This window comes from Sceloporus undulatus, chromosome 3, assembly GCF_019175285.1.
Source record: "Sceloporus undulatus isolate JIND9_A2432 ecotype Alabama chromosome 3, SceUnd_v1.1, whole genome shotgun sequence".
In the NCBI taxonomy this organism is placed as follows: Eukaryota; Metazoa; Chordata; class Lepidosauria; order Squamata; family Phrynosomatidae; genus Sceloporus; species Sceloporus undulatus.
The window spans coordinates 22,233,856-22,242,679 of record NC_056524.1 but is presented as its reverse complement, the minus strand read 5'-3'; positions in this window follow the sequence as shown (position 1 = coordinate 22,242,679).

Sequence of the window (8,824 nt, the reverse complement as noted above, 5' to 3'; positions counted from 1 at the left end):
CTTGTCCAGCCTCCTGCCATCCTGCATTGCCCCCCCATGCACCTGACAGGGCCCTCTCCAGTTTTTGCTCTGGCAACCCTAAGGTCCAATATTCTTTCTTCCATGTGAAGAATGCTGGATTCTATGCCTAAGGAAAGGGAAACAGGAAACAATTTCCTCCCCCTCTCAAAGAAAATCCCTCTTCTGAAGTTGGACTGGCAGTTAAAACCCTTTCAGTACTGATGTTGGGATTACATCCCATGCTTCTCTTAAGGGGTGCAAGCACTCTTTGAAGATGAAGTGCAGGTTGTCTGGACATAACATTACCCCGTGGGAACTGAGGTATAAAATAAAATCTCAATCTCAAGATGGTTCCTGTCAAATCACACAGTTTGAAAGGTGTGGATACATTAAAACATTAAAAAATAAAGGGGGGAAAAAATGAAAGAAACTAGGAAATTTAATGAGAAAAACCTTTAGCTATAAAATATAAAGGATTTTGGAAAAATACTAATATTTTTTATTGTGGAGTAATCGCATAATGACATTCTTTACATGAGGCTAGATTTCCTGCTAAAGCTCAAATATTTTTAAAGATGTAGCCAGAAGTGTAAATATTTTTTAGTCCAATGAAATTTTTCAGATCATATGCTTCTAATGGAGGCCCACCACAACGGTTTAAAGCAAGTCTCTGCATTTCTGTTTGTGAGGGCTGATTTGCCCAAATAGAATCATAGAAGCATAGAGCTGGAATAGACCACAAAGGCCGATCCAATCCAACCCCCGCCACACAGGAACAACAGAATTAAAGCACCTCCGACAGATGGCCATCCAGCTCTGTTTAAAAAACCTTCCAAACACGGAGGCTCCACCCCACACGCCAAGCAGCAGAGGCCACAGGTGAACAGCTCTTACCAACATAAGCTTAGATAGAATACATACTCCTGTACCTTTCTTGCATTCACTTCCCTAAGAGAGTTGCAAAATTGTCCTCCACTTTTTTACTTCGCTCCTAAAACCTAATGGTGAAGAATGTTTGAACTGAGTCCAACAACATTTAGAATGTCCAAATTGTCCAATCCCCATCCTAATGCAAAACAATAATTTAATATATATATAAATAAAAGTTTTATTTTTATAACCGCCCTTCTTGTCAATCAAAGGGCTCGGTGTACAGCATATAAAAACCATCACATAGTCAAAAAAGAAACAATACATTTAAATCAACATTAAAAAACAATTCTGCCAGCTTGCCATTGCTATCAGAGGGGGAAGGCTAACTGAGCCTTGTATCTGGGATGCTTTTCTGAACAAGAAGGTGTTTATAACTCCCTTCCTGAACTGGCAAGGGAAGTGCCTAGCGATCGCTCGCAGCGAGATTCCAGAGGTTGGGGCGAGGTGGTAAGGCCCTCCTTAGGTGGAGCCAATCTTGCCCCTTGGAAAACTCAATATTGTCTGCCCAGATGTTCTGATGGTGCGGGGCGGATTATATGGTGAAGGAGCACTCCTTAGGTCTCTGGGCCCATCCATTTATTTCTTTAATAGTTTACCAACACTTGTATTGCGTTTCTCGGAAAGAATTTCGGCACCAGTGCAGATCTTTCAACCTGGTGTTATATGACTGGCCCTGATATGCCAGTGACAACTCTGGCTGCCATATTCTGTACCTTGTGATTCTTGTTTGATACAAAGGTTGCCCCATGTAGACGCTTGCAGAAATCCAATCGAGAGGTTTACCAGAGCATACTACCGTTTACAAGGTCCCTCTGGCTCAGTAGTAAACTAGCTGTCAGATCACAGTAAGCTTTAGACAGCGCTCCTGTACCTTCAGATCATTCAATCCACATCATGAGATGTAAGTTGGAGCGACGAGTCAAGAAGCACCCCATACTGCGTACCGAGTCCTTCAACGGGAAGCTTGATCCCGTTTCAGTACAGGTGAACCACCGCAATCCCGGGCCAGGAGAACCTATCACGATTACCTCCGTTTTTCTCTGATATGTATACTTAGTTGGTTTCCTCATCCGACCCATTAACGACTCCAACGCCAACGAGAGGTATAGTACCCATCCTCAGTCACTGCATCATCGGAGACATAAGAAGATTAATTTGGGTGTCATCACGAGGCAAAGAGCAAAAAGAGTTTACACTAAGCATTCCTGACCTGCTAAATTCTCAAAACAGCTAAATTTTCGGTCTCACAAAACAATTGAAAAGCTGATAGGATAACATAACCATTGGATGGTGATTTCATCTGGGTTAGGTGAATGCATGATTTTTTTCAAACTGGTTTTTTTTTAAAAAAATAATTTACTGAATTTATAATTAACAAAATTCGTCATATTTGAAGTGCTCTTATTCTTTTAACTCTATATAGTAGACAGGACTTGCCTACCAACACCACATCCTCATTTACCATCTGAATTCCATCATAGTATCTGCTTGAGAAGGGACAGAGGCTAAAAGAGCTACATAACTGTAAAGATATAACTTAGATGCATAAGGGAAGAATGGGACAAACCAGAGGTGATAGTAATTAGCCACAAAAGAAGCTGAATGAGCCTCCATCCTCATGGGGATGATGGGAACAAGACAGCTTGGGAACGAGTATTGCAACTGTCGGAAGACGTGGAGAAGAGAAGGTAAAGCAAAATTGTTATTTTAAATATATGGAAGATTTAGAATATTTCTATTAGCAGTTATCACAGTTTCTATATATATTTTTTAAACTGAGAGCTGTCATAGCTCACTGTGGTTTTGAGGGGTCAGTTATAACAACATTCCTTTTTATGCTTTTCAAATATGGTAAGCCATTGTGGTGTAGTGGTTTTGAGTGTTGGACTACAACTCTGTGGGTCAGGTTTCAAATCCACGGAAACCCAGATCGTGACCTTAAGCAAGTCACACTCTCTCAGCCTCAAATGGAGGCAGATAGTGAACCTCTACTGAACAAATTTTGCCAAGAAAACCCATGATAGGTTCACTTACGGTCACTGTAAGCTGAAATGACATAGAAGCATGCAACAACAACTTAATGATCTACTGTAGCTGAGAATAATCACAGTGTTTTCAAACTGTATATTCCACAGTAGGTGTCCCATCCAGATACTGACTAGCGCCAAACCTGTATCACAATCTCCAGCTCTCCTCAACATGATGTCCTTCAATATTTTTGGCTACAACTCTCATTAGCTTCAGAGATCATTCACAATTGTCAGCATAATTTTATTAAACATTTGGATGGATGAATTAGCCTCATTCCTGCCACTGATAAAATGTCTTGACATTTAATCTTCTCCTAACCCACAGGTACCATGAGAAGTTGAAATGCATCATTTGTTTTCATATCAAACAATTCCATATGTTGTTTGTCAGTATCCCCCGTCAAGCCTATTATTCCAGGGAACATCTTGTGCCATGTCTATCCATGTTTGAATCGTGTAATATTTAATTTACAGTTCAAAAGGTGATAGCTTGGATATGCGTAAAAGAGATCTAATCATCCAAACCAAATAATAGATCTTAAATAAGAAATCTGAAAAGCTTCTAGCAATCTTCACTTGTTAGTAATTATTAGTATATCTTAAACAGCCAACTTTCTTGATTCTGTTGCAATCTCTTGATAATGTTGCATTTTTTATTTTTGTGTTTTGGCATAAGAGTTTTCATGGAATGAGTTAGAGAATCCACTTGGATTTCCCAGTTCAAAGAGTGGTTAGCCACTAGATGAAACAATGAGCATCTTACCTCAGAAATAAATCTTCAAAGACCTTCTTATTTAAAGAGGCTTTAGCATTTACTATGGTTAAGATAGTGCATTGGGTGTACTTTGTTTTTAATATGTAATATTTTTTTAAGTCATGTTTTTTAACTGTATGAATTTTAAGCTTTTAAGTGGTTTTTGATCATCACAGCACATCCCTTTGTGCAGTGTGTCATGCACTGTGCCAAAGTAGGGCCAAAACCATGGTGCCGGCATTATGCACCCTTTTTTCCACGTGCACAAAAAGGAGCTGCTTTTTTGTGCTGAAGAAAGGTCAGATTGGGGCCTTGTGCTAGGAAAGGGTAGGAAATCCAGCCATTAGGGCTGTTATACAACCCCAGTCTCCTTCTTTGAAGGTTTTTAAGAAGAGGCTGGATGATCATTTTGTTGGGGGTGCTTTTGGTCAAGGGACTTGGTTGCACTTTGAGGTTCTCTTTCCAACTCAATGATTCTGTGATTCTGTAGATTTTTTTTTTTAAGGCTTTGCCTGCCTGGAAGACAAGCAAAGAGAGGGTTCTTTCAATCTTCCGTACAAGGGAATTCCAGCCTGAGGGCAGCACTGAGAAGGCCTGACAAAATACTTATATAAATTGTATTATACATGCAAAGGGCGTAAATTATGGAATTAAATAGATTCGTGGCATCACTATTGGTGCTCTGATTACACATCATCTCAGTCTGAACCATATTTTTGTTTAAGATGATGAAACCTACTTTATAATCACAGCTTGTAAATGAGTCAAATCTTACAGGGGAAGAAAAGAGAAAGACAAAGATTTATTCCCAAAAATTTTGTTGTGCATTGTTAAAGCTAATTGAGGAAACACATAATAGGGTAAACATTTTCCTAGTCACCGAAGATGTATTGCATCATACTCGCATGTTGAAAATGAAGAAACTGTGTCATGTTCTTCAACAATCACCCCACCACCACCATGTTTTCTTTTTTCGCTGATTGGTAACATACTGAAATGAGTCAAACTCAAACGTATGTTATGAATAAAAATGCTATATAAGCTGGAAGATGTAAACTTAGAAGTTGGACCTGGCTTTGAACAAAATTGCCATCTCAGGATGAAGGGAATCTGGTTCGTTGTTTGTGCGCAGCAAGTGTCTTATGCATACCAATCCAAAAAATAGAACAGCTGCACTCGTTTGATGTAATGCTGATTAAATGAATCGTTCATTTTTTTAAAAAATTTAGCTTTTTAGAAATACTTAACTGTTAGTTTTGTTTGGTGAGGGTTCTGTGCATTTGGGAAGTTGATATATATCTGTTATAAAAAAATGGGGAACCATCGTATGGTTGTTTGTTTACCTTCAGTCATGTTATTCTTCTGACGTATCGTCCATATTACAGGATTTTATTGTGGCAAGTTTCTTCTTAACACATTGACCATTTGCCTCCCCTTAGGCTTAAGAATGTGACTTGCCCAAGCCCCAGAGGGTCTCTCTTGGTTCAATCTGGATATGAAACCTCTTCTCTCTCAGTCCAACACTCAACACTACAACAGACGGTTCTCTAGGTTAGAACATTATTACTGTTATTTTATATAGCACTGAAATGTTAACAGCTTGAAGATGCAGACCTTTCTGTAAGTTTTTACAATGTAATTCAAAGGAATATTTGTAGCTTATGGGGAAGAAAATAGGATTGCTTAGAGGGATCAGTTTTGGCATGAGTAACATATATGATGAGGCAGCAGGAATACAGTGATAACTTTGTTATGAACTAAGGAAACTCATAAATTTGAAATCTTCACAATATAAGTGGAACAGGTAACCCCCTATGGAGAAACTGCTACTGATGTGCACTGTTTGGTTGTTTGGCTTTTGGGGGAGAAGATGCTGACCAGACATTTGGGTAGCTGGCACTCTGTTAAATAGATGTATAAATGTATTGAACTCAGTATAATGTAACTTTATATGGTCTTATGGTTCCTATGACTGCAAAACCCATTAACACCAACAATATTGCCAATGGAGAATGATGATGGGAGTTGCAGTCCAACAATAATGGGAGGGTGAGAAGTTGCCCACCTCTGTCTAGAAAGAAAGGAAAACTATGGGAAGAGATTAGTAAAGAGGGAAGCTCCACACTAAAGAGAGGAGAGAGCTAAAGTTCTCAAGGTTTGAAATAAAAATTGAATCTTTGGCAGAAGATTTTAATATATTTGAGAATTAATATCAAATGCTATTAATTTCTGGGTATAATTAAAGGAATATAGACAAGTATAATGAGTTCTTTCTTCTCTCTCTTCCTCCCTTTCTTCTCTTTATCAGAAATACTTAGAAAACGATTATAACTCACCTCAGATGGGAAACCACCTAAGATGGAAAACCAACAGTCCTATGGTTGAAAAGTCAGAGAAATGCAACAGTTTATGGGACTAGAAGTGACGGGATTTAGATTATAACACTGGAAATTATGCAGAAACCAAGATGTGGAAATCCAGATGTTGGACAGTTTGCTTTCTTTGCAGGACAACCCCAAATGGGGAAAGAAAGACTGGACTTACGGTAATGTTTCAAAGCCCAGGATGATATCCTCAACAATTCTTTGAGGAGTCAACGGTTAGAAATGGTAGACTACTCTGTTTTTAATTGTCTTCACTCTTTTTGAAGGATCATTGAACTATACCACAGACATGAAGAACTGACGTGGACAAAGACATTGAGAAAGCATTTAAGTTGGAGTCAGGTTTCACACTGACGTTTCAGACGGATTTCTCAAGGCGATGCTGATATAATGATCCTTTTGGTCAAGAGGTGAAAAATGACTGCATATTGTAGGGGGATGAGAAGGGAAACATACTACCTTTGCCTTTGGATGATACATTAGACTCAACAGGGAAAAGAAAGAGTTTAAAAACATGAGAGCTTCCTGCCCACACCAGAGAAATAATGCGTTTGACACTGCTTAACTGTCATAAGTGCCATCTTGTGAAATCGGGATTTTTAGTTTGTTGTGTCACCAGAGCGCTCTACAGAGAAGGCAAAATATCTCACAAACTACAAATCGCAGAATTTCCATAGCATTGAGCCACAGGAGTTAAATCAATGTCAAACTGCATTGATTCCCCCTCCCTTGTGCTCTTCGCCTCCTCCTCCTTCGCTATCCTGTGTCACATCTAACCATGAATATTTAGAAATTTCTGAATAAGATTTTTAACTAGTCCTCCCTTTCAAGTTAGTTGTTGGGTGAAAACATTCACCAGGGTGCAAACCCACTCTCAGTGGCTCTGAAGTAATGAAGTGGCTCAGAGTTAGATACCAAGATCAACTATTCTAATTTTTTCCATAGGGGTAGAATTCAAAGACATAGCTGTGTTAGTCCTGGAATATCATTCTTTCATTTTACATTCTTCTCATGATAAAATCATAAATTTCATTTTTACTTCAATTAGAGGTCTGTGTCAGTGCTGTTCAAATATTATTGATAGGGGACATTCATACAAGGGAAATTGGAAGTTAATCCAATGGCAATCCAAACACAATCATGGGTTTAACGTATTGGGTGATAGACACCACACACAATTTCAGGCAATGGAAGTCAGTCCAACTCAATCATGGGGTTTTCACATTATTCGTGAGAGGTGAATCACACGCAGTTTCGGGCAATGGCAAGCTTTTTTCAGCAGCATGGGAAGTCAGTTCGAACGCAATTCGAATTCACGTAAATTCGCTGAACTAGCGAATTCCATGAATGCGTTTCTGGCCCAACTTCTTTTCATTCGAAATTAAGAGAAATTCCTCCTGTGTGAAACTCCTAGGTGAATAATTCCACCTTCAGAACTTAGAAAGCTCAAGAGAAACTATAACCAAAATTTGTCACTAACAAATAATACATCAAGTGCTTTGATTCAGCTCGATGGCAAAACGAGAAATGTTTTTGTTTCTTCCATAGAAACATGGAGAGTTCAATCCTTTTGATGGACCTGGAGGCACTGTTGTGCCCATACTTATGCCCCATAGCAGTGGTATTGGAGGAGATCCCACTTGACGAGGATGAAAAATGGAGTCAGGGCTTTAGATGGTAATTTTAAAAAATAGAAAACATAAGAACAGTTTGTCTTGGTCATGTTGAAGATCTACTATTAAATGAAAGTGTACATTTACTCAAGTGTAAGTGAGTAAATAGTCTAGCAGAAATGCATTAACAATGAATAAAGTTGTTAAAATATAAGGGGGGAAATGGGTTAGGAGGTATGTGCATGAAATAAGGATAGAAGATAAAATAACGATTGAGAAAGAAAGAAAATAAATGGAGAACTCCAGGTAAAAGAAGTAATCTTATGTTATATTGTTTTTAGATAATGTCAACTATGGTGATATATTGTTTTATGTTATGTTTTCATTAAGAGTATGTTCTTCAAGTTATGTATACTGTCTTGTAATATAGATTTAAAAATCCTTATAAAACAAAAAGAAGATCTACTATTAAGTGTTCTTTAGAGCTGGAAGTAATAGTTAACACAGAGCACAGTTATTTATAACAAGCTACTTTTCTTGGGCAACAAAAACTAATGAAATTACAATTCAAAAGTATGGTAAGAAGTGGAATGCTGTTATTGTAATGGTTGAAGGCAAGGGTGGGAATTTGTGGAGATGAAAAATGAACCATAAAAATTGCCACTGAAAATTAAACAAGAGATTTAGCGGATTAAAAAAACTATTTAGGAGCAACATGAAAGTAATAGCCTAAGTGTAAGCAAGATTTATGTGGCAAGATCTGTTGGTGATGTATGCTGTTATAGACTTGGTTCTGTTGGCATTTGAATGAAGTGAACAAAGATCCGGACAACACTGGTTACCTCTAGTGTATCAGGAGGCTTCTGAATGTGTTTCCATTCTCATGGCAAATAATCCAGGTTCATTCCAGAAATCCTGAAATACCCAGCAAAAGTGGAGCAGACTTATGCTGGAAGCAGAGCCTGCTATTTTTCCTTCTAGGTGTGGAAGAGCGGCCAGGACGCAACTATTGCACAGACCTGCATCACATCATTGGTCAGGGAATAAATCCACACCTGGATCTCCCTAACTGTTCTTGTGTACAGTTTGTGTACAGGAATGGAGACAGGG